We start from the raw sequence: 26,901 nt of genomic DNA, 5'->3' as shown, positions 1-26,901 counted from the left end.
AAAAAAAAAAAAGCCGCGATCGGCGGCGGCAGTTCAGCGGCAGGTCCTTCGCTCCTAGAGGGAGTGAGGGACCTGCTGCCCCCGAATTGCCGCAGGTGCCGCCCCTCTCCCTTGGCCACCCCAAGCACCTGCTTGTTAAGCTGGTGCCTGAAGCCGGCCCTGCTAAGTGAGATGAATGCAGGATTCCACCCTAAGAGAAATATAGGCACGGGCTCAGCAGTTGGAAGGAGTGCCCAAGGAGAGCCTGAGTGAGGGGTCAAAGGTACTGCTCATCCTGGAACCTTCTTTGTAGGAGAATCCAGTACCATTTTTGGTCTTTCACTCTAAGGGATCAGTGTATTTGTGGTTATATGTAAGGAAATACTGATTCGTCAGAACAATACTGCAGCTGGCTATCATCAGGGCCGGCTCTAGGCACCAGCAAAACAAGCTGGTGCTTGGGGCGGCACATTTTTAGGGGCGGCATGGCCGGCGCCAGAATGCCGCCCCTAAAAATGTGCCCCGGCCGCCCTAGCTCACCTCCGCTGCTGCTGCCGCTCGCGCGCCGCTACTCGCCCTCCCTCCCAGGCTCTCAAGCCTGGAAGGGAGGGGGAGCAGCGGCGTGCGAATCAGCTGTTTCGCGCGCCGCAGCCGCTTGGGATCTCCCCCTCCCTCCCAGGTTTGAGAGCCTGGGAGGGAGGGGGAGACTCCGAGTGGCCGCAGCGCGGGCCCCGCTTCTCCCCCTCCCTCCTAGGCTTAAGAGCCTGGGGGGAGGAGGCAGGGAAGGGGCGGAGTTGAGGCGGGGCCGGGGGTGGGGTAATTATAAAGGGAGGGGGGGCGGCCAAAATTGTTTTTGCCTTGGGCGGCAAAAGTCCTAGAGCCGGCCCTGGCTATCATATCCCTAGAAGGAAAAACTTAACAATGGCAACAAAGATATACCAGGAGGTTTGAGGAGGAAGGAGGATATGACATATTCTTTTGTCAATATATGGAATTGGACATTGGTTTTGGCAGCAGCACAGAGGAAGAAGTGATCCTATAAGGTGGGAAAACATTTTGGCTGGAATTGTGGGCCATCAGCACCAGGGCCGGCTCCAAGCACCAGCTGAGCAAGCTGGTGCTTGGGGCGGCAGATTGACCGAGGTGGCATTCTGCCCAATCCTAGGGCGGCACGGCCGCTTTTTTTTTTGTTTTTTGTTTTGTTCCGCTCTGGCCGCCCTGTAGGGGGCGGCGGCGCGGAGGACGGGAGCGCCCTGCAGCAAGCCCGGCAGGGCAGCCCGCGTCCTTCCCTCCCAGCCGACCGGAGCGGAGCCCTCCCGACAGGCGGCAGGTGGCGCGGTGCGAGGGGCCACGTGGCAGCGCCCGCTGTAGCCCTGGCCGCCCGCCTTCTCGATCTCTCCCGCCCGCTCCCTCCCCCACTCCCCCGCTAGCCGGTCCCCCTGCACCCGCGCTCCGGCCGTGCCGCCGGTTTTGTGTTTTTTTTTGCTTTGCCGTTCTTGCCGCCCCGTTTTTTTTTTGTTTTTGTTTTTGTTTTTTTGCTTGGGGCGGCCAAAAAGCCAGAGCCGGCCCTGGTCAGCACTGTTGTAAGTCAAGCCCTTAGCCTTTCTGTGTCACATTTTACAAACCTGTAAAATGAAAATAATGCTCACCATAATTACTTCCCAAGTATGTTGTAATGATTAATTAGTTGTATGCACAGCACTTTGAAAACATAAAGCATTATACACAGTAAATGCTAAATAATATCAATTTTACTAATAAGAAAGCACTCAAATCAGAGAAATATTTTCTTTAAAATCACAAGAAATTCCTTCATTCACTTCTGTTTTCTCAAGCCTATACAACAATAAAAAGAAAATCCCATGTAGCCCAACAGAAAGCATTCTAAGCAGTGCTAGAGATGCTCATCCTGGATGCACAACACTGGTCTGCAGAGTAACTAAGGGCTTAAGCAAACACAAGGCATTAAAATACTACAAAGAGGATCAGAGAGACTTGTGACTGAAAAATCATGAACCAGAATTATAATCAGTAGAGAAGTCAAACTGACATAGAGCAGGTAAATAATAAATCAGGGGCGAAGGAAAGCTGTGGCTATCAAAAACCTAACAACCATATTAAAATAAAAGAGCGATGTTTTTTCTTCAATTCACGCACTTAATTCTCAGGGTCAATAATGGGAGTAGCATGTATGCAGAAGATGGAGAATACATGTGCAAGAGTATGGCTGTGGAGGAGTGAATAGATCATTCCAGGCAACACTAATAAATAAAATAAATAATAATGTATGTATATGTGTATGTGAATATATATATAATGAATCTAAAGAGAGAGTGACACTGATTGTCATGGTAGCCAGGTTCATAGCTCTCCTTCAACCTTAAAAAGTTTGCTTGTTCTCAGTCTCCTGGAATCACACTGCCTCTGGTAACCTTGGAGAACAAAGGCTGTACTGCAATATTCTACATCAGATTTGGCCACAACACAGGGCTGAAACTAGGGCTGTCTCCCTTCCCAACTGAAATGTAAATCTTTGTGGTTCCCAAAAAATTATCTGACAAAAGAAGGAAAGTCACCATCCACATGGCCCATTGACATCCCCAGAACTAAGAGCCTTGTGTACTCTGACAGCAACAGCCAAAGGACTAAAATATGTCACTTGTCATACCAAGGAAAACAACACATACTTCCAGAGTCTAGTCACACCCTATAGTAAACACCAATAGCAGTCTTAAGCCCAGCCCATCAGACATCATTGGCTAGCACAGAGCATATAAAACAGACCCAATCCAAACTCTTGTATTCATACTGTAAATATTTGGATTGTATGGACCAGGACATTTTTTTAGTGTTTTTCAATTTATTTTTTCTCAAGTAAGGAAGAAAAAAGCCCTTACTTATATGTAATTAAAAACTTCTGTACATTAAGTCATTACTACCACTTACCTCTGGTGCTTAATAAGAGCCTTTGGTGATGTCAGATGGCTTTAGCAGGGGTTAACTTCCTGATGGAGGCATTTTCCCCATACATATTACCCTCCCCTCATGTGTTTGTGTGTTTTGAACAGCCTATATATAAGAGTAATAACTTCCCCTCTATTTCCCAAAGATAGTCAAGAAAAAAATCATTGTAAGAATAATAATTTAAAATAAAAAACTCCAAAACAATACCTTCTTCGGTCTAAGAATCACTTCCAGGGCAGCCCACTGCAAAAATATATATAAAAAAAGAGATGCTAGACATGCAACTCTTGGAGTCTGAAAAACATTTAAAAATACAAACAGATCTGACTGTAGGCAAAAATTGAGATAACTGTAGGATTGAACTACAAGGTTTTGTAGTGACTATAGATAGAAAAATTAAAACAGATTGTTTTATGGTTGTGTACATTCATGCATTTAGAACTAAGATAATGTGTGTCTTAAAGAAATACTGTACCCACTGTGTGTAGTCCAACAGCGTGAAAGTTTTCACAGTGAGATGTCAATGTCACTAAGAACAACCTGTAAACAGCATTAAAAAAATTATGAAGCCAGAGTTTTAAATAGCTTTTCATTATAAACACAATATTCACAAATTTCCTGCTCCCCCCACAATCACTAACTTTGCCCAAACTAAATCAACCTGCCTAAATTATCTCTGCCACAGGATATTTTCTAGAAGTTTGTGGTTAATTGGATCAGGTACTTGTCAAGTCTGAAACTGTAGGTTTTCATTTTTGCAAAATTCCCCTGAAACATTTTGCTGCATTATATCTCAAAAACACTTTGGTCTGGAAACTGCACATTGGCTTATCCTATAATTCCTAAGGACTGATGTCTGTTTTCATAACTTTCATAACTTTTTTTATATTAACATGCTATATTGTTTACAAACTTATGAAAGCACCATGGTGTTTACAACTGTGCACCTTTGGTAGTTTAAGAAATTCTGAACAGAACAAGGAGGGTACATGTGAGTTTGAAGACTTAAATCCTTTACATAACTTAATCCCCAATAACTTTATTGTCTGTGGCAGGCTTCAAGCCCATATCCTCAGCCATATGCTCTAATACTTCTCTGCAGGGTCCCTGGCAAAGTTAAGAAAACTTCATCAGAAGTTCTAAAGAAGGGACCCTGACAGAATATATAAGCTCTACAGGAGTAGAGATGTGCTGGGAAGCTGCTGGAGTTTTTAAGCTAACATCTTGCCTCTTACCTTTCATATACGAATAGAACAAATATCTATCCCTTCCAAACCTATATTCCTACAGCATCTTCACAACTTACCCTCTATATACAGTCACCGAACACCTACCACTATCTACCGCTGCTCTAAAGAAGAGCAAATCCAACACATCCAAGTCAGAACAAAATTAAATAGACCCCTTCACTCTTTTCTATGTAAAGTTTATTTAAAAAAAATATTTTATCTCTCAGTTTGATTCAGTGACCCAAAAACCCAAGCACTTCATTCTATAAAGAAGACTTCTCAGGTTAGTAGTTAGATTTTTACCATGCCACTTTCATGCAGAGGTCTAAGGGGAGTTAATTTGCATATAAAGTATAACAATTTTATTGTTAATTATCTCAAGGGTGTAAGTGGTTGTTGTATTTATCACACACACTAAAAGTACAACACATGTACAGAAGCTCCCCGACTTACTATTTTAAAAACAAAACCAACCAACCAACCAACCACTTCCATCATCCAGAGGGGTATTAATGTAACTCTCTGTCACCTATGGTGATGTTGTTAATTGACATTCAGCGCAAGGCTCACAAAACTCCACTACATCCAAATATATCCCTGACTATTAGAATCTCTCCAGGATCCTAGCAGTAGATGACTTTCCCCTACATGCTTTTTGTACCACTCACTGTTCAATAAGTTCTCTAGTTTCATGGTTATTCCATAACTGGAACAAACTGTATTTTTCTGATCTCACGATATGCTGCAGTAACTCTGCCAGGCTCCAAGTATCAGAAGGGTAGCCATGTTACACTCAATTTTACCTAAGACCTCTCAATTTTTAACTTGGCAAAATAACTAAAGTAATTCCTTGAAAATCTTCTTTTCTAGTTACAAAATCCTTACCTACATCATCAATGAAATATTCCTCATGATTTCTCACAATCACCATCTATTAAATCAAGGATACCAGAATGCACTATATGGCTCAAGGAATTGGGATATATAGAAGATAAGATTCTGTGTAAATCCAGAGTAGCTCCCTAAAGTTAGTGGAGTTACTCAGGATTTACAATGGTGTCTGCATCACAGAAACCACCATCAAGTAGATATTAATTGATGACTTTTTTGGCAGTCGCAGCAGAGAAGCTAAAGGAATGATGATTAGAAAACCCCTCTCTTTTCTAAAAGTAGTCTCTCCAGATCAGGGTAGAAGCTAGGGAGATCAGCTGTTTGTTATTTTGAGGAATGCCCCTTTCCTAGTGCCAAATGTCCTGTATCATGACAATTTAGGACATTGCTAAAATATCAGACTATCATCACTCAAAGGATCATATACTATTATAAAATATATGATTTTAGTCTATGAATAAGATATTCTTAATCACTGTTCCCTAAGAATAAATGCTGTCTTGCATTTTTCATACAGTTGATGCCATGTAATGTGACGTATTTGTGCTTTTATTATTCTATAATGTACTGTGATATGGTAAAATCTGATGTAATCTCCAAGACACAAATGGATCACATAAGATTAACAGCTCAGTTGTCCTATACCAGGCGATTAGGCAGTGGCTCCCAGTCTACAAGCAACAGTCGACCAGATCAAGTGTTGCAACTTAAATATAATTCTTCATTCTCTTTTTTGGCTTTGTTACTTTTTTTCCTTTTCAGTGTCAGAAGTTTGTTGTCTGAAACAATGAATTAGTCGTTGTTTTCTTCATTTAGATCAAAGGTTCAAAATATGACATATGCTGTTTCACATCTTACTAAGTGGAACAAATTAGTCATATGCAAACACCCTGAGCACAGGCCAACCACTTGGATGCAGCTTCCACAATAGAACTTGTGCCATTTAGCTCCAAAAACACAAACCTCTACTCAGTTAACTCAGCAGCAGTTCCACCAGTGCAGCCAGTAGAAGGAACTCTTATGCATATGAGTAAGTCTGACATATTCGTTTCAGTAAAGGTCAATAGTACACATACACACAAGCCAGTCTTTCATGTACTCTCCCCCAATTAAAGCAAAGCACATCCTCAAACTGAAACAATTTAGGGTTCACAATACTTCAATCCCACAGCCCAGCATTGATTTTAGAGAGGGTTATTGTGCATCAAGCATGCTGTACAGCACTTTTGTTACTTAAAGTTTCAGTTCTGTTGGGTTGAGGGAGGTTTATTTTGTTTATTCTTTTAGCAGATTTGATATTATTTATTAAGGATAGGTATAAATAGGTTCAGGCAAATAATAATAATACTTAACATTTGTATAATGCTTTTCATCTTCCAGGCTATCTTATCTATTCTATGGCACTTAATACATACTACCCAGCCTGAACAGATACCTGAAACTGGAACTAAATCAAACCATTTCCTATCTGTCTACCCTACCTATTTGTATGGCTCTGTCATAACTATAAAGGGCAGGGTAACAACAAGGGTATAATACTATAAAATCCCTCCTGGCCAGAGGCACCCCTGTAAGGGGTTAAGAAGCTCAGGTAACCTGGCTGACACCTGACCCAAAGGACCAATAAGGGGACAAGATACTTTCAAATCTTGGTGGGGGGGAAGGCTTTTGTTTGTGCTCTTTGTTTTGTGGGTTGTTCGCTCTTGGGACTAAGAGGGACTGGACATCAGTCCATGTTTTCCAAATCTTTCTGAACAAGTCTCTCATATTTCAAACTTGTAAGTAACAGCCAGGCAAGGCGTATTAGTTTATCTTTGTTTTCTCAATTTGTGAATTTTACCTTTGCTAGAGGGAAGTTTATCCCTGTTTTGTTGTAACTTTGAAACTAAGGCTAGAGGGGGTTCCTCTGGACTCTTTGAATCTGACTACCCTGTAAAGTTATTTTCCATCCTGATTTTACAGAGATGATTTTTACATTTTCTTTTTAATAAAATCCTTCTTTTAAGAACCGGACTGATTTTTCCATTGTCCCAAGACCCAGGGGTTTGGGTCTTTGATCACTTTGTACCAATTGGTTAGGATATTATTCTCAAGCCTCCCCAGGAAAGGGGGTGTAAGGGCTTGGGGGGATATTTTGGGGGAAGAGGAACTCCAAGTGGTCCTTTCCCTGTTTCTTGTTAAATCACTTGGTGGTGGCAGTGTACCAGGTTTTAACCTAAGCTGGTAGAAATAAGCTTAGGGGGCTTTCATGTGGGTCCCCACATCTGTACCCACATCAGAGTGAGGAAGGAACCCTGACAGGCTCTCATCACCATAATTATATCTGAGCACTTTGTGGATTTTATCCTTACAAAATCCTGTGAGGTGGAGAAGTATAATCTCCATTTTAATGATGGGAAACTGAGGCATGGGGTAAACTAAATTACTTGGGAGACCCAGGTTCAATTCCTAGCTCCACCACAAACTTCCTTTGAGACCTTAAGCAAGTCACTTAGCATCTTTGTGCCTCAGTTCCCTGTCTATAAAAAGGAGAATAATAATTCCCTACCTCAGAGGAGTGTTGTGAGGATAAATACATTAAAGATTGTGAAATGCTTTGAGATCTACTGATGCACTATATAAGAACTACATATTACTATTATTGTATAAGGTCACTGTTGTATTAATTTAGATGAAATATATGGGCCAAAGGTGTTTAATATTACCCACTCACTGTCCAACATTAAACAATGTTAAACAAGATTCGGGATTTGGTATACAGAGACCTCAGTCTGCTTAGTACCATGGCAAACACGGCATTAAAAGCATTTTATCCTTTTATTAAAGATAAAGAAAGGAAGGGAAAATATTAAGATTTTCATTTTAACAAGCCTTGTTCCCTTTCCCTTTAGCAGGCGAGAGATGGGCTGGACCTATTATTGTTGCTGTTTTTCTTAAAGTCCGATTCCCATTTTATCCCAGGTGGTGTTTGGGATTTAGATGGAGCTGGTAGAGGTGGTGATTTAATCTGTGTCCCTCTTTCTGGCCCAGTCTGGTTAGGACATCTCTCAGGATCAGGATGACGAAGACCTGAGGTCCCAGGAGATGGTAGGGGTGTCAGCCATGATGGTGAAGCTCACTCTGGTAAGGCAATTTTTCTCCTCAAAGCCTTTAAAGGACCTCAAAAGGAAGTGATGGGTAGAATAGCCCATCACCTCACTATTTTGTCCAACAATTAGGCCTAGTTTCTAACACACCAAATTTGGTTCACATGATCTTGATACAGTTCATCAGTTATAGCAATAGGCCTTTTTGTTTGGACTAATTCATTCTCTCTGTCTCTCTTTCGTACCTTTCCACATCAACATTTATAAGTCATAGGTCATTATAAGTTATTGTGACATCTTATGAATGTATACTCACGTTTTACAGTTGAACTAACAGGGTACATTTTTAGGTTCAATTATCACAACATCACAGAGGGTGTCAACTTTGATGGATGACAAAGCATAAACACCACAGTACTTCTCACTTGTGTAACTCCTTCCATCAAAAGAACCTCAAAGTGCTCTACAAATGAGCAAAGTTCTTTACTTAATAATTAACCCTCCCACTACCCATACAATAAGGTAAGTAAATATCATTATCTCTATTTTACAGGTAGGGGCATAGAGCAGTAAAATAATTTGCCCAAAGTTACACAAGAGATTAAAGACAGAAGTGGAAATATAACTCAGAATACTAACTCTCCATTGTGCTCTATAATTTTGACAACATATCTACTTTCTCATATGACGCTCACACATAACATAGTGATGAGACCAATATAAATACCTACTTTAGTATAGATACCATGGGTTGCGATTTTCCAATCTGTGTAGGGGATTAGGATGCACATTAGTTTAAATGAGTATTGAGCATCCAGATCCCCTCAGTAGCTTGGAAAATCAAAGCTCATTAATACAAGAAATTATTCTCACAGACAGGGCCGGCTCCAGGGTTTTGGCCGCCCCAAGCAGCCAAAAAAAAAAAAAAAAGCCGCAATCACGATCTGCGGCGGCAATTCGGCAGAAGGTCCTTCGCTCCGAGCGGGAGTGAGGGACCGTCTGCGGAATTGCCGCCGAATAGCTGGACCTGCCATCCCTCTCCGGAGTGGCCGCCCCAAGCACCTGCTTGCCAGGCTGGTGCCTGGAGCCAGCCCTGCTCACAGAGTGAAATCCATTCCAATGGATATGTGTTATAAGCTCCAACCAGTCCCTCGTCACTGAACCCACCATTTGCCCACCTGGTTTTGACTTGCCCCGTCCCCAGTGGTCCCTGTTGAACAGGTTCTGGACTGGGCAAGGTCTCTGTGCAACCAAACAGTATCGCTGGGGCTTTTGTGACAGCCCTTTGTGCAGCTGCGGCGCAGCACAGACTCCACCGCACACTGTCGAGGAATGCCTGCTGACTAGGTTCAGCGGTGGCCTAGAAGAACTGCATCAAGCCACTGAAGATGCCATTGCTTGGCTAGACGACTATGCACACGCTAAATAAATTCAGAGTGAAATCCTGGCCATACTGACATCAATGGGGCCAGGATTTCAACCATTGCATTTCTGACTTGTCTGAAGTTAGGTAACACTGGGATTGCCATAGGAGAGCCTATTCTCACAAGATTTGCGAACCAAATATGTTGAATAACTTTTAGCAAGCGTCTAAACCAAACCTTTGAGTTTTCGCAATTACATTTGTTTATGGAGGAAAAAATGTCCCAGACCTCTGCAACTTGTTTTATATAGTTTACTATAAGCAAGGCTTTAATTAAGGCTATGCTCAGTAAACTTGCAAATATTTGGATGTGTCTAATTTAAGATAAAGGTCAGAGGCCAGATTCAGACCTGGCATAAGTGAATCAATGAAGTAGGTAGGACCTGGTGAATTTACCTCCATGATTCTATGCATATTTTCCCTTCAGTAATCTATTTAAAACATCTTCATGACAGCTTCCACTATTTTATTCATAGGTACAAAACAATGTTACTATCACTCTCCCATACAAACAGGTGAAGAGACATTCACTGGCTAATGCCTATTGAGAAAAGTAGCTGTACCTTAAATCCAGGACTCTGAATCTTAAATGAAAAGAAGCTGTAATAACTTCTTTTGGAGCAGTTCCACTACAGCTGATTTATTTCGCACCACTGCTGAGCTCAGGCAACCAACCACTTACTGTCATCTCCTAGCTAGGATTAGTTGCTAGGCAGGATAAGCTTCCTAGATAAGACATGCTCATGAATGCATTATGACACAATGGCAGGCATTAGGACATTACTTGTATGCAGTGGCCTCCCATTTGACTTTTCATTACAGTGTATGCTATTTCATGACTATAGCAGTTTTCTCAAGCCCAGATAGCACCAATATAAAATATACTGTCATGGAAGTTATTACTTAGAAATTTGTTTGTATTATTGGGAGGGGGAGTGATAGCTCAGTGGTTTGAGCAGTGGCCTGCTAATTAACCCAGGGTTGTGAGTTCAATCCTTGAGGGGCCCACTTAGGGATCGGGGGCAAAATCAGTACTTGGCCCTGCTAGTGAAGGCAGGGGACTGGACTCGATGACCTTGCAAGGTCCCTTCCAGTTCTAGGAGATAGGATATCTCCATTAATTTATATTTATTTATAGTAAGGAAAATGAGAAACTTCTCTCACTGTATGTAGAAATGCTCTTCTGGAAATAATTTTGGTTCAATATTCCTATCAACGGGAGTAATATCAATTTGTCTGTAATCTATAACTCAAATAAACCAGATAATGAAGCATGTCAGTCATTTTACATCCAAATTCACAACATCTTATGGAATGTGGAGTTAGCTCACTCATTGTTACCAGAGGTTGTCAGTTTTATTTGTGGCTCTTCAACTAATTTAGGATTAAATTTTCATATCAAGTAGGGCCTTTGAATGCAATGCGACTTCTCTTGGAAGAAGGTACTACTTGAAGTGTGGGTAGCAGAGGCCTTTAGTGTTTAAGCTGTAAGGGTCAAGGGCATTAGGGCTAGATTCAAAGTCTTTTGAAGTCAGTGCGATTCTTTACATTGACTTCAACAGCTTTTGGATTATGCCCTTATTGTATATTCACATAGCTCCATTGACTTCAATGGTGCTCATCAGCATAAAGTCATACATGCTTACATATCCATACTTACAGTATTATCTAAAAATATATATGAATAAAAGACCCAAGTATACTTGTTTAAGAGTTGAATTGCACATCATTTCAGGCTTCCTCATCTGCTATTGTGTCCTTGAGTCTTTATTACACATTTAAAATCCAGTGTCATAAAAGTCTAGATCTTGGAGGGTCGTAAGCTGCTCACTAGTGCAAATTTTACTGAATATTATTTTGATCCAAATAAAGAACTATCAAAATAGAAATATTTAACTGTTTGTGTGTTGGTGCAGTTAATTTATCCTCCCTAGGTGTGGGCTAGCAGAAGGCTTTTTGTTTGTTTTTCTGTGGGCTTTTTTGGTCTTGTGTGCCGGTGCACAGGTCTTTTGGTGACTCTAAAGTCTTGTTGCCACCACAGTGGTATTTCAGAGAAAACCACTCCATTGACGAGGGGAGAACAGGATACTGGACTAGATGGACCTGAGGTCTGATTCAGTGTGGCAATTCCTATATTTCCAAATGTTTTTATTCAAAAAAATAGTTCTAAGGTGTTTTAACTAATAATCTCATAATATCCAAATGAATAAGTGTGAAAGGGTTTGTGATCATTGGGAGAGTAACCTCTGATGTCACAATCTCAACAAACAATGTAACAAAAGAGAGACGAGGAACAGGAATTATTTTAAAGGCATAGTTCCATCACCCCATGCAATGAGATTTTCATAAGACAACAACAGAAAGGGATGAGGTGGAGAATGGAGAAGAGGGAAAAAATGAAGGGCCACCCACCTAATTAGTGGAGCTAATTAGGTGACTGGCTCCTCAGAAGACTCGCATGTAAGGTGAGGTGGTGGCCTTGGGGGAGATAGGTGGCAGGGGGGAGTGGGGTGAGAAAAGGGGGTGGGAGGAATTTGGGACATGCAGGGCTGCTTTCCCCAACTCCAGGGTTGCAGCTGCCGGGGAGAGACCCCACTCCTCAGCGCCAGCTTGGGGGCTGCCGTGGCAGGGGAGAGAGGGCACATCCATCGCATTAGAAAGGTAAGACTACTGATATTAAAATATGACTTGTGTGCTTTTATTTGTAGAACAAAAAAAAAAGCTATTCTTGCTTATTACTTATTAATGAGATTTGTGTGTTGATTACTTTGGCCCACTGCTAAGACAAAAGTTCTGTTGAGGTAATTTTTACAAAATGAATAATCTCTGTCAAAACAGGTCACCAAAAATGAACAAACAAACCCCAAATCCCCTGATTTACAGTGATAGTACTGATGTCTGTGAAGAGCAATGCTGGCTTCAGGGTGTTAACTAATACTACAGATTAGTTAACTATTTAAAATACATTTTCTGTGAGGAATGGGTGAACCAGTTCAGATAAAATAAAAACCAACTTGCTCCTTTAGCCATTCCTCATACACAGACCTGAGTCTTTTGTGACGGACAAAAATATGACATTACCATAACCAACACAAAACCTGCTTTGTTTGATCACCTTTTTATGTGTCATAAGTCCCAGGCAGTATTTCCAACCTGGCCAAAACTAGGACGTGCTGGAATGCTATGGGCAAGCTTGTTCATGTTCTATTTCAAACTGGCTTTTCTGTTGCAGCTCTGCAGCCTCCAATTTTTGGGAAGCACTGCAAGAAAGAAGGTTGCTCCCCAAGTTGGTCATCAACCATCATGTTTGTTTGCAAGAGGCTTCCTTTTTATTGTCCGAGAAGCATCAGAGCAAGTAGGGCAAGATATTTATAGCTAGTACAGCATACCGGAAAGAGGAGCAGCAGAACATGGGGCTACTGGGCGCCCCTCGTCAGCAGCTCCTCCGCCCCCAGCTCTTCCACACAGGGTCTCCTCCAGCTCCCAGCAGCAGCCCCATCGGAGGACAGAGCTGGGGGCGGTACAGCCGCCAGAGGAGCTGCCGGCGTTCTGCTCCTTTCCCTGCTGCCCCTTCCAGCGTGGAGAGGAGCAGAACCCAAGCCCCACTCCCTGCCCTTCCACAGAGCTGCGTCTTCTCCAGCTCCCAGCAGCAGCCCCGCCGGAGGACAGGGCTGGGCTGGGGTGGTACAGCCTCCGGAGGAGCTACCAGCATTCTCCTCCTTCCCTCACTGTGGTTCCTGGGAGAGCCCTGAACCACAGGGCTTTCCCAGGAACCGCAGCAGGGAAAGGAGCAGAACATGGGGCCACTGGCCAGCCCCACGCTGGCAGCTCCTCCGGTGCGGCTGCTGTACCGCCTCCAGCCCCGCCCCCCCCAGCCCTGTCATCTGGTGGGCTGCTGTACAGATGGAGGGGACCCTGTGTGGAAGAGCTGGGGTGGTAGAGCCACGCTGTAGGAGCTGCTCCTTTCACCGCTGCAGTTCCGAAGGCAAAGCGGGAGGAGGACAGAGCCTCCCCCATCCCCAGGTAAGGGGGTGGATCATGGGGAGAGCGTAGGTGCCCCGGGCTGAAGGCAGGGTGGGGAGAAGTCACGTGGAAGGTCACATGAGGAGGTCACATGCCCGCCATGGCTTCCCCCACTTACCAGTAAGAAATGGATTCCACTTGCACCACGGCTGAGAAGGGGCCCGACAGCCATGACATAAATAATGGAAATAAAATAGTCCGGGCCAGTTTCTCATCTAGTGAAGGATGGTGCTATGCTAATTTACACAAGCTGAGGATCAGTTTCAGTGCTCCACTATAGTAGTTGCAACTTCCGAGGCCAGCAGGCCTCATCACTTTGCTTCTCCCTTTCTTCCCTACTGTAATACAGGGCATTTATATTTTAAATTACTCTGCTGTTTATTTTTCTACATTCTTACAATAATCACTGTGAGAGGTCAGTGAGGACCTCAGTATTAGGAACTCAAAGGGCAAAAAGTGTCCCCATTCCATGACAGTAATCTACATAGTAAGCCTCTCCTATTGCTAATTTTTGTTTCTGGATTGAAAAAGAGAAGTCTGGCCAACTTCCTGGGATTAATTTTAAATCAGTTGTTTCTCCTACTTGTGATGGCAGATTCTGCAGCATGTTTCTAATGTGACTGCCCTTTCTTCCAGCACAAGTGTTCCATTCTGATACCAGTATTGCCCCTCTGTTGAGCATTTGCAGAGTTCAGGGCCTTGCAGGTCACCTTCCCAGTGGAGGAGAAATCAGTGATGAGGAGTCTGAGTACCGTCATCGTATAACTTATTTAATTTACACACATGCATTGATCCGGAAAGAGGTGGTCAAACAGCATGCAGGCCATCTCTTCTGTGAGGAACTGCAGCCAACCCCAATTCCTGGTTTCTGGGAGTAACTCTGCCTCAAGAATTGACTCTCATCAGAGACCAAGATAGACAAACTTTTCTGCTGCTCACATTGCTCACTCTCCAAGGACTACCGCTTCCACTCAAAACCCTGCATAACAAAAAATAACATAGTATGCCTTCCTAAGACTGAACATTTGCTCACACCCTAAGAAAACTAATTTGGAAAACTATGTGTAACAGTGCCACCTGCTTGGGCGCCCCGACAAATAGGGGGCTACAGGAGGCATAATCTTCTTAAACAAAAGTAAGCAGAGATACCATATAGTCCCTTTAATAAAGAGTAAAACTGCACATACGGCTTATGTTTCTAATGAAAAAATTGCAATTGGGACACACGTCTTGAAGGCACTGATGGCTTAGATTGGCATTTCTATAGGAGCCTCATGATGCAAATAAGGATAGGTCAAAATTCACCTTTTAATAAATTAGTGCTAAATCCCCAGAAATAGTTATTTCTTTGCTATAGAGAATATAGGGCCATAGAGTCATGGGATTAGAAGGGAACAAGGGTCATCTAGTCCAACCCCCTGCCACGATGCAGGATTTGTTGAAGCTGATGCGTGAACAAGTCCTCCATTTAAGGCAGTTGTAAGAGTGTAGTGGTTGTAGATGTATGTATAGACACTAAGGGCATGTCTACACTTGGCTCCACAACAATACAGTGATGTGTACACATTGGGAGCTATGCAAATAACAATGTACTATTGAAGTCAGAGTGACTATTTGTATGTGTTCAGTACTACGCAGAGTAAGCAGAGGTTGTAACGTTGAATGCTACGTTTTTGATTTCCACCCTCTTTATGGCACTGTAATAGTGCTCAATGTTTATAAGATAAAAGTAAATCTAACCCGACATACTAGAATTTCAGGTAATTAGTTTTCAACTTTCAGTTAATAAATAATCAGTAGTTCAAGTTATCTGCTTAATCACAATAATATTACCAACTGACACTGTAGGTCTTTAGCCATCTTCAGACAATCAAAGTGCAAAGAGTTACTTGTGCCAGTTAAAAATTAGCATCTATAAACATGGCATTCTTTCTACACATAATACATCTGTGCACTTTGCGAAGCTCATGCACTGGATAGGGCTTTGTAATAGTAGTCCTTTATACTTATTTTGTTAGATATTATTACCTACTAGAAAAGTGCCTATTTTGTTGTGCATTATAATTTTGAAAAGTATGCATTACATTTATTATTTCTTTAGTGCCATTATAGTCTTCTGGGTTAACACATATATGGCTGAATGCCTATTTTAAAAACATATATTAATTTCCTTTACTAGATAAATACAAATAAGTAGTTTTAAAAAAATGGACTTTAGACACCATTAGAGCCATTATGATTTAATAAGTTATTGATAATTTATTTCAGTTTACCAAGATACTTTCCCAGAGTTATTGTTATATCTCAGTAAACTTCACTAATTATGCTTGGTTGGAAATAGTGAAGTAAACCAACTGCACACTTCTATTCAGTGGCTTTTAGAAAGCAAATGTGTATTAAAAGTAGAATATGGCTAGGCAAAATGTATGTAACTTTTCTTCACATGAAGTTACTTTGATGGTTTGTAGGAATTATAACCAATTATAAATGTAATAAGTTATATTCCTGTTTTTGTATTAGATTTTAAAATTTGTTTTCTTTATAGCTTCCCTGAAATCTGTGTTATGAAAGATTCAGCCTCTGGTTAATATTATATACAATGTAATTGATTAAATACAAATGGAAAAATTTCTTACCAGTAAAATCTGCAGAAATTGACTTTCAAGGGCTGCTTGTATGAAGTTCCGCATACTTATGAACTCAGAATAGCCTGGTACAAAGTTCACGTGACATAAAACAAACTGTGTAATCTATTACAGAGTTAGCAACTATCAAATAACTTCATATCCAGTAAACTGGAAGTCTTAGTAATTTTTTTTGTTACTTTTTAATACTTGCATATCTACAATTTAAAGTAACCTCTTTTGTCTCTGCTTCTGGGTATGACCATGCCTGTCTTTGGCTAACACTATATCAGAATGACTTAAAAACAAATCAGCATTTAACTCTGAATTAAACAATGCCCACTGTAACACTATTCAATTCTTTGGATTGTATTTTTTGTGCACTATAGTCTTTTTTAATTATTTGCATATACATTATGAAGTATGGGAGAGATATTTGTATTCTTTTTTATTCATATGATATGAACCTGTCCACTTGATTACTTTTTATTGGACTATCTTCTGTTGGTGAGAGAGACAAGCTTGCAAGTCAGACAGTTCTGGGAAAGGAACTCCCAGCTTGCAGCAAAATGGAAGGTGGAACAGATTGTTTAGCATAGTTAGCACATATTGTAAGAGACTATTCAAGGTAGAGTGGCCCGTTAACACTTCCGCAGTCATAAACAAAAAGAGGGGGTTAGTGTGTTACAGATTGTTGTAATAAACCACAAATCCAGTGTCCCTATTCAGTCTTTGATTTTCAGGGCTGGTCTACACTGCATGGTTAGGTCGACATAAACTGCCTTGTGTCAACCTAGCTGTGGAAATGTCTTCACTTAAGTTTGGCTTCCGCCAACATAAGTGCCTCTCTATGCCAATTTAGGCCAGGTCTACACTACAGACCTATATCAGTATAACTACATTGCTCAGAGGTGTGAAAAATCCACACCCCTGAGCAACGCAGTTATACTGACCTAAACTCCCATGTAGACAGCGCTATGTCAGTATAGCTCTGCCTCCCAGGGAGGTGTATTAACTATGCTGATGGAAGAAGGGCTCCCATCAGCGTAGCGGCATCTTAACGTAAGTGCTACAGTGCAATGCAGCTGCGCCGATGGAGCGTTTTAAGTGTAGACCTCCCCTAAGTAACACCACCTCCCCAAGCGGCATAGAGTCATGGTTGATGTAATTAGGTCAACGCAGGGACAGTGTAGACACTGCTTTGCTTACATCAACTGTTACTCGCTTTCAGGAGCCATCCCAGAATGCCCCACACTACAATACAAGCGCTCCCGGTAGGGACGTGCACTGCCAACACATGGAACCAAGCATGCACACACACAAGTGATTTAATAACTGTGATGAATGTATGCCAACATAAGTTAGGCCAACATAATTTTGTAGTGTAGACATGGCCTTAGCAACTAGCAGAGTAATGAATTTAAGATCCCAAGCTCATCTTTTGAAAATGCTGTGCAGGTTTCCTTTAAGGATGAGAACTAATAGGTCAGTGATCTGGTAATTCTGTTCTTTACTATAGTTTCAACCAATTTGCCAAGCAGAAACAACTAAGATACAAACAAAATAACAAAATAGAGGAACTAGAACTACTGGTGCAGGAAGTGAAACCAGATATTAGACGGATAACAGAAACATGGTGGAATAGTACTCACGACTGGAGTACAGGTATTGAAGGTATGTGCTGTTTAGGAAAGACAGAAATAAAGATAAGGGTGGTAGAGAAGCATTGTATATTAATGATGAGGTAGACTAGAGAAATTAGAAGTGATGGAATGGATAAAACAGAATCTGTTTGGGTCAAAATTACTTTGGGGAAGAAAACTACTAGAGGTTCCTGTGGAATAGTGCTTGGGGTATGCTACAGAACCCCAAGATCTGATTTGGATATGGATAGAGACCTCTTTAATGTTTTTAATGAAATAAGTACTACTGGGAATTGTGTGATTATGGGAGACTTCAACTTCCCAGAAATAGACTGGAGGACAAGTGCGACTAATAATAATAAGGCCAATATTTTCTTGGATGTGATAGCTGACATTTCTTCACCAAATAGTCACGGAACCAACAACAGGTGATGCCATTTTAGATTTGGTATTAGTGAGGATCTCATACAACTGGTTATAAAGGGACAACCCCTTGGTCTGAGTGATCATGAGCTAATTCAGTTTAAACTAAATGGAGCACTAAACAAAAATGGATCTGCAATTAGGGTCCTTGATTTCAAAAGGGCAAACTTAAAAAAATTAGGGGAATTAGTTAGGGAAGTGGACTGGACTGAAGAACTCAAGGATTTGAATGTGGAGGAGGCTTGGAATTACTTTAAGTCAATATTGCAGAAACTAGCTGATGTTAACAATAAGGCCATTTCCTATAGCCATATTGTAGGGCCTCAGGCCTTTGTCTGCAGTCATATTAGGAGAGCAGCAGCCATTAGCTAAGAAGCAGGAAGTGTCATCCTCACATTCCATCTAAATTACATTAAAACAATGTAATATTAGGCTGTTAAGAAGATCCTATCCTAATAGCACCCACCATCACCAGATAAAGAAACAGATTTTAAGATGGTTAAAGAAAACTTAGTTTGGTAACATTCTGTCTGGCAAGAAATCATTTATCAACAGTTGTGGTTATGAAATCCTCTTTTTTTTTTTTTTTGGTCATTATGGTCCCCACTTCTCTATTGTTTGTATGGTCTCTGTCTGGTTCTTTGATTGTTTCTGTTGGTTACATAATTAATTTTGCTAGGTGTAAATTAATGAAAGTGGTGGGGTATGATTGGTTAGAGAATTTTGTTGCAATATGTTAGGCTTGGTTAGTAAAATGTTAGTAAAATGATTGGTTAAGGTATAGCTAAGCAGGACTCTAGTTTCACTATATAAACTGGGTCCAAAAAGAAATTCTTAGGAACCAACTCCAGGACACAGCCCCAAGATCAGAGCGGCCAGACCTCAACACTCTGCCAATGACACCGTGCAGAAACTGGAGTCCCCCAGAGTCCCCCTGATCCTGACTGGCCATCAAGAAAAGTTCATCTGCCTTATTGGGACTGGGAGTGGTGAGCATTGTATGTTTAACATGTGCATTTTTTTTGTCTTTTTGGTAATTGTTAATAAATAGAGGTTAAATAGAACATTACTGTGTAAGGCTCTTTCACTGGTAAAAGACCCCACAAGCCCTTAGAGTGTAAGGTTACGCCCAGAGCCCACTGAACGGTGAGGGTGGGTGCCTAAATTAAGAGGGTTAAACCTGAGCCCTAGGAAAAGGGTAAGGATGGGCGCTCTACAGGATAAGGTTACGCCTTGAGCCCTAGGAACTGGGTAAAGGTGGGTGCCCCTAGAGTGTGTGAGTAACAGAGAATTTTGTGCGGGTAACACTGAAGCCTGCATCCCAAGCAAGGGGAAAAAATCATAGGGAAGGGTTGCAGACCAAGCTGGAGGAGCAAGCATCTCAAACAGAGAAAGCAGAAATCCTACAGGGAATGGAAGACGGGATGGATGAGCACGGAAAGGTCAGAAAGTGGAGGGATAAAGTGAGAGTAGCCAAAAGCCAAGCAGAGTTGAACCTTGCAAAGGAAATTAAAACCAATAATAAAAGGCTCTACATAGCCATATAAATAAAAAGAAAACAAGGAAAGAAGTGGGACCGCTAAGCACTGAGGATGGGGTAGAGATTTAAAGACAATCTAGGCATGGCTCAATACCTAAACAAATACTTCCCCTCAATTTTTAATAAGAGTAATGAAGAGCTTAGGGGTAGTGGCAGGATGGCTAATGGGAATGAGGATATGGAAGTAGAAATTACCACATCCAATGTTGAGTCAAACTCGAACAGCTTAATGGGTTAAATCCATCCAACAATATTAAAGGAACTGGCACATGAAATTGCAAGCCCCATAGCAAGGGTCCCTTTTCGACTGGGCGTTCCGGTCGAAAACCGGACACCTGCCAATCCTATACAGTAACTCCTCACTTAAAGTCATCCCGGTTAACATTGTTTCATTGCTGATCAATTAGAGAACATGCTCGTTTAAAGTTGTACAGTGCTCCCTTATAACGTTGTTTAGCAGCCGCCTGCTTTGTTCACTGCTTGCAGAAAGAGCAGCCCATTGGAGTTAGCTGGTGGGGGCTTCGAACTGGTGGACCGGCAGCCCCCTAATCAGCTCCCTGCTCCCCTAAGTTCCCTGTGCAGCAGCTGCCCAGCAGGCTATCAATTGCCGGTAGTTCAGCTGTCCCTCCCCTCACTGCCATGTGCTGCTCCTGCCCTCTGCCTTGGGGCTGCTCCCCGGAGCCTCCTGTTTGCTGTGTGTGTGTGGGGGGAGAATAGAGGGGCTAATGTCAAGGTGTCCCCCTCCCCCCTGCTCCTGCCCCCCACTTACCCCATCTCCATAGAGCGGGGTGGGGGGGACACGACAGGGCTCAGGACAGAGGGAGCTTGCTAGCAGCAGCAGCTGTCTCAACTTGCTGATCTACTTAAAAAGGAAATGTACTTAGAGTGGGGTCAGCGTACTTAAAGGGGCAATGTGTATCTCTCTCTCTCACACACAGGGTGTGTCTCTCTGTCTCTGTCTGCCATGCTGTCCCCCCTCCTTCCATTTGTGCAGCCTTATAGAGTCTGAGGCTACATTAACAACGTGTTAACCCTTGAGGGCTCAGCTGAGTGCTAGTTCATCATTTAGCAGTAAAAATAACTAGGAGTCTTGTGGCACCTTAAAGGCTAACAAATTTATTAGAGCATAAGCTTTCATGGGCTATGACCCACTTCTCCATACATCTGAAGAAGTGAGCCATAGCTCACGAAAGCTTATGCTCTAATAAATTTGTTAGTCTTTAAGGTGCCACAAGACTCCTCATTGTTTTTGCTGAAACAGAGTAAAATGGCTACCCCTCTGAAATTTAGCAGTAAGGCATTCCCTGGGAAATATCCTACCCTCTGACTCCACTACCTCAACCAAGCTTCACAATCATCATTGCTGTGTACAGTATTAAATTGTTTAAAATGTATACTGTGTGTGTGTGTATATACTGTGTCTTTTGTCTGGTGAAAAAAATTTCCTTGGAACCTAACCCCCCCCCCACATTTACATTAATTCTTATGGGGAAATTGGATTCGCTTAACATCGTTTCACTTAAAGTCGCATTTTTCAGGAACATAACTACAGCATCAAGCGAGGAGTTACTGTACAGGAAGTCAGACACTAGATGATTAGGATGGTCCCTTCTGGCCTTAAAGTCTATGAGGCCAGTCAGCTGGGCCTGCACTGGCAGCCAGTGCTGGCTTGTCACAGGTATGGGTGCTTAACAATTCTGTGCACTGCAAGCTGGGCCAAACTGGGGTGAACTCTGTTGGAATGCACTTTCTGATTCAAGTCTGATAACATGGAAAGATCCATTTAAAAGAGTCTGCCTAGAATTTAAACTCTCCTACTCTCAAAAGTTAGACCTGAACAGGAGCCTATTGAAGCATATAGAGTGCACAGACGGTCAGTCCTCAAGTTTCAAAAAAGTAAAACTGCACTGAAATCCCTGGGCAGCATTATTTTGGGTATTTAAACTTTTAAAAAATATTTCAGATCAGCTAATTTATGGCCAAATTGTGCCCAGCCCATGTGTGGTACAAGTGGCTTCTCTTTCATAACATCCACAGAAAGAGCTAACAACTGCAGTCTTTGTGCTCCCCTATGCAGAAGGGGAATTAGCTACAGTAGACTCCCCAAAAGGAGAAGAGAGATGGGGGGGGGCAACATCCTGCCCTCCCTCTAAACTGTCTCACAGAACTGGCCACCTGCAAAAGAAGGGTACACTGAATCCCCCTAAAATACATAGCAGTGGGTACCTTTCCCACCCTACACTTTGGATCTCCACGGTGTATTTTGTACTTTTAGCATAGGCCAATGCTGAGTGCTTTTGAAGATACCCCTTACAGGCACAATTGGACTCCTACTTGATAAAGAGTCATTAGACACAATGACAACTACCTTTGGGCATTGTGCATTTTTTTTCAACCAATGTGATACCGCCACACTCACCTATAGGAATCCACTACTGAAGACACCTACAATTAAATTTTAACAAAAATTATATTTTAGTCACAACAATTCATTCTGACTAGTCCTGTTGTAACACATCATCATGTATCATTCTGTGACTTCACAATCATCAGCAATTCCAATGGACAACTGGCTAGCTCATGGGGCAGAGGGATGGGACCCCACAAATAAATGTCTTTTTAGTAGGAGGCAATATTTTTTCAATATATCTTCTAAAATAATATTATAGAACAATAAAATAAACATTTTAAACTATCCCATATACTAAAAAACACCACTTACTAGAGTTCCTATATGTTGATTGTTATTCTAGGAGTGGAGTCAGGGGAAACTGTTTTGGATCAAATAAAACAAAGCTTGCTGGTGCATCAAATGACTGTGGAGCTAGTCAGAAATGATGGGAACATAAAAATAATGTCAAAATAGTTTCATATTTAGTTGCTGAATTAGCCTTATCTAAATACAGTGCTGAATCAGGTCTTCCCAGCCTGCTTAGTGGGGTCATTTAGGACACACAATACTGTTGATCCGATGGAATTTCATATGAGGCACCAATATACAGTAATTTTAAAATGTCATCTTGTCCATCTAACAACTATCTGTTGTAATGTAAATACAGAAAACTCTTCAGTAGAACATCTAAACTGAATGGAACAAAAGGGAAAGCAAGATAGAAATGGAAAAATAAAGTGAGGAATAATATTTTGATTAGAAGATCTTTCTTTGACATTTTTTGGGCTATAGTGTACCATGTAACTTCAGCCTGAAGTAAAAGGTGATGTTCAGGTGCAGGGGAGCACTCAGAGGCATTGCTGTAGAGCCACAATTCCTCTGAGCATCTCTGGTTGCACAGAAGGTGTGAGTGGGGAATTTGTGACACCCCTTTATGACATGCAACTTATTACTCCACAGGCTCCCATGGTGGGGAGAAGAGGAGCAGCAGAACCATGCCTGCACCTGCTACACTCTACCTGCCAACTTGCATTCAGGGGTAACACCAGGTGTTCAACTACTGCTATCACCTGAAGGCAAGAGGTGTGACCTGGGTAGCCTTGCAAGTGAGGAGAATCTCTACTCCCTCCTACTGTCTTGGGCAGTCATGCTAGGGCTAAGCACAATTTAGCCCTTTGTAAGCAAAAGGGTGTTATTAATGGTGTATGCAATATTTTCTCTGCAGAACATTTCTGAAGAAGGTTTAATTGTCAAAATCATGCTACTAGGTTTCCCCCACCATTTTCAGTGGATTTATTTTTTGTTTAAAACTAAAATCCCAGAAATGTAAGTATTGTTTAGATGCAACTAAAAATCATAGCTCCCCAACAGACAGGGCTGGCTCCAGGCACCAGCCGATCAAGCACGTGCTTGGGGCGGCACCTGGTAAGGGGCGGCCAATCTTGGGGTGGCGGGGGGCGCTCAGGGTTTTTTGTTTTTTTGGGGAGGGTTCAGTCGGGCGGCGCTGGGGGTGGGGTGGGTTGTTTTTGTTTTGGCGGCTGGGGGGGGATTCGGCAGCGGCGCTCCGGGGGTGGGGGGGTGTGGCGGCGCGCTCCGCGGGGGGTGTGTGTTCGGCAGCGCGGCTCAGCGGTGGGGGTGTTTAGCGGCGCTCGGTGTGTGGGGCGGCGGGAGGGTTCGGCGGTGCAGCACTCCGCGGTGTGGGGGGGGGTGTTCAGCGGCGCTCCGCGGCGCTCCGCGGGGGGCCGGGAGGGTTCAGCGGCGCTCCGCGGGGGGCTGGCATGTTCGGCGGCGCGGCGCTCCGCGGGGGGCTGGGGGGATTTGGCGGCGTGGCGCGGGGGGGGTTCGGCGGCGCGGCGCTCCGCGTGGGGGGGGAGTAGCAGCGCAGTGCTGAGGGGGTGTGTTATGGCGGCGCTATGGAGGGCGGCACTCTTTTTTTTGCTTGGGGCGGCAAAAAAGTTAGAGCCGGCCGTGCCCACAGAGTGGACACTTCTAAAAAGTAGCCCATGAACAATAACTTGTGGTTTTGGGGGCTAATAATACATTTGGAATATTTATGGCATTTTAATGCATGCATTGACCCACACCGTTCACACACGCAAGGTTAACATTGATAATACATGAGAAAAATGATACACCATGTGAGTCGAGTGGTGATTAGCCCTGTGTGCGTGTTCAGGGAGTCAGCTGCAATCCATTCAACTTCCTGTTGACTTATGAACTATTTACAAAACATTTTTTACAACAATAATACATATAACTGGTCTTCTCCCCCACTCTCTTCTGAGCTCCAGTTGCAGGAAGGAAGGTAACTTACCAGTTATTGGAGTTCAGTGACTATATTGTGTTTGCAGAAGCACACCATTGGAGTTGTATGTGAAGCTTCACAATCCCAGAATTATTCTTATTTTAACTTTTAGGGTGCATGCACATGCACTGACTCACAATCCAAAATTCTAATAGCAGCTATACAAGGCCCTGCACCGCAACCACTCTAAATAAAATTATAAAATTCAGAAGAAGTGGGAAAGAATAGAAGGATATTCCTATAATTAAATATTTGCATAGCACCATAGCTTTACAAAGATGTTATCTCTGCCCCGTGCGTTCCAGGTTCTGCCACATACAGTCAATCTATAAGGCTCTGTACACAGCCTAGACAAAAGAGAGAAATGAGGAATGAGGAGAATACAGACAGTAGGGTGTATAATGAGGGAGTAGTGGGAAATGAAGAGCCAAATTCATCCCAGCTATAACTCCATTTAGGTCAAAAGAGTTATCATTAGAATTAATTCAGCCCATTATGTTGGCGGGGCAGAGCGAGAACAAGCATTTGCTAACTTTTGTCTGAATTCTGAACAGCTGTTAAATTTGACCATCTCATTTACAGTGGAGCATAAAAATCATACTGTTTACAGAAATATATTGGATACAGATTCTCCAATTCACAAACCTGTGTAGTTCCAAAATGATCCAGCAGGGGACAGGATGTACATATTAAATCATTTAACTCAAGTTTTATTTTTGTAAAAAAGCTTCATGTAAATTTTATACTGTTAGAAAAATACAAATACACAGATTGTTATTCTTAAATAATCCTTTAAATACCCTTCAGGTTTTTTTTTTTAAAAATTCAAATAATTTTGTATTTGCAAGTAATGATACTTTGCCAATAAAGTTCTAGTCAGGTAAATTAATAGCTTTGTAGGGGAATTCAGGGTTGTTCACCAATGATATAAAGGTTGAATAGATTATTAAAGATCGTGGAATGAGCCGTTAATGCGAACATAATTCTTTAAATTAAATATCCACTCATAAATTTTCTGTTTTTTTGGCTATGGGATTCCGGGGAGCTTTGCACTCACAGGATGGGATCTGTTTTCAAAGATTTACCTTATATCTGCACCTAGGCTGGCTGCTGATGAGGGAAACTAGATGGACAAGGCTCTGAGATTTTGCAAAAGGGGCTGCTGTGTGACATCCACTTATAAAACCCATTTCTCCCCTTTCCTCCTGAGTCAGCTGCAGCTCAGAACTGTTTTTTCAGTTATTGTAAAATATATTGAAACAAAGTTTCAGGAGTTCTAGGCACAAATGCAGGAAACCAGGAGATACTACCCTAAAGAAAGGTTGTATAGAATGTAAATGGGTTAGAACCAATAGGGTGCCATAGAAATCACTATAATAAGATCAGTCATCAGATACCACAGTTAAGGGTGCAGTATAAGAACCTGAATAGAACTCTAAAAGCCCAAAGAATATAATAAAATTGAATTTTCTCTTCATATATTTTAAAGAATATTGTGGATTTCTATAGCAAGAATATCCTTTTCCATTCAGTTCTATAGTGCTGTTTGATAAGAGTAAATAAGGGCAAATACTGCAAGTGTTGGAATGAGCCAGAGAAACAAGATGTCTGGGCCAGGTCTCCTCACCAAGGATGAGATTCTGTGACATGCCTCTAAAAGGTACAACACAAAGCTTACAGTAGAAGCCCCCAGCGTAACTCAGGGCTTGTCTACACGGGGAATACACTAGTGCAGAATAGTTATTCCATATTAGTTCCTCATGTGGACACACTCATTCTGCATGGAGTACTTTGTGCAGTTTAGGTTAATCCACTTTGAAAGCGGATTAACCTCAACCACAAAAAGGTAGTCTCCTTAAGGCTTGACTACCTGAATACTTAGTTCACAGCAAACTGGGGTGTAAATCTACCCTGCATTAACTGCCATATGGACCCTGCCTGCTGCTGCACACTAAAAGTTCCCTTTTCGATCTAACACACAATAGGGAACTTTTAGCGCTCAGCAGGGTCCATATGGACACTTAGTGCAGGGCAGATTTACATCTCAATTTGCCATGAACTAAGTGTTCATTTAGATAAGTCCTTAGTGCAGAATACCTGTTACACTTTACATTCACACCCTACTTTTTCAGTTATGGTAGCCTGCGTTGGGGTCCCCTATGGGATTCAATGCAGCCCAAAATCTCCAATGCTCCTTGCTGGAGCCCTGTACCTACACAACTCACCTGTCTCACCTCTGGCATGCCCCTGTACCAGGGCTTGCAAAAAGGTCCTCAGAAGGTAGCATATGGCTGTCTTCCATAATGCCTGTGCAAGGGGAATCCTCACCTAGGCAGTAATGGTGCACTGGTCCTTTTTAGGTGCTTTTAAGGTGCTCTG

At 42.2% G+C, this 26,901-nt stretch overlaps 1 long non-coding RNA gene across 1 annotated transcript in view; it reads right to left on the bottom strand.

Annotated features, from left to right (window-relative positions):
- Positions 1-16,302, bottom strand: part of LOC115271151 — a 56,225-nt gene extending 39,923 nt beyond the window's left edge. Inside the window, exons 1-2 of the long non-coding RNA XR_003899756.1 lie at positions 16,232-16,302; positions 3,423-3,483 (exon numbers count right to left, since the gene is read on the bottom strand). This is a non-coding gene — a long non-coding RNA (uncharacterized LOC115271151). The remainder of the gene's footprint in view (positions 1-3,422; positions 3,484-16,231) is intronic.
- Positions 16,303-26,901: the final 10,599 nt, after the last annotated feature.

The sequence above is a fragment of the Terrapene carolina genome, unplaced genomic scaffold (assembly GCF_002925995.2).
Source record: "Terrapene carolina triunguis isolate 2854851 unplaced genomic scaffold, T_m_triunguis-2.0 Scaffold62, whole genome shotgun sequence".
In the NCBI taxonomy this organism is placed as follows: domain Eukaryota; kingdom Metazoa; phylum Chordata; order Testudines; family Emydidae; genus Terrapene; species Terrapene triunguis.
This window is presented reverse-complemented; position numbering and strand designations above follow the sequence as displayed.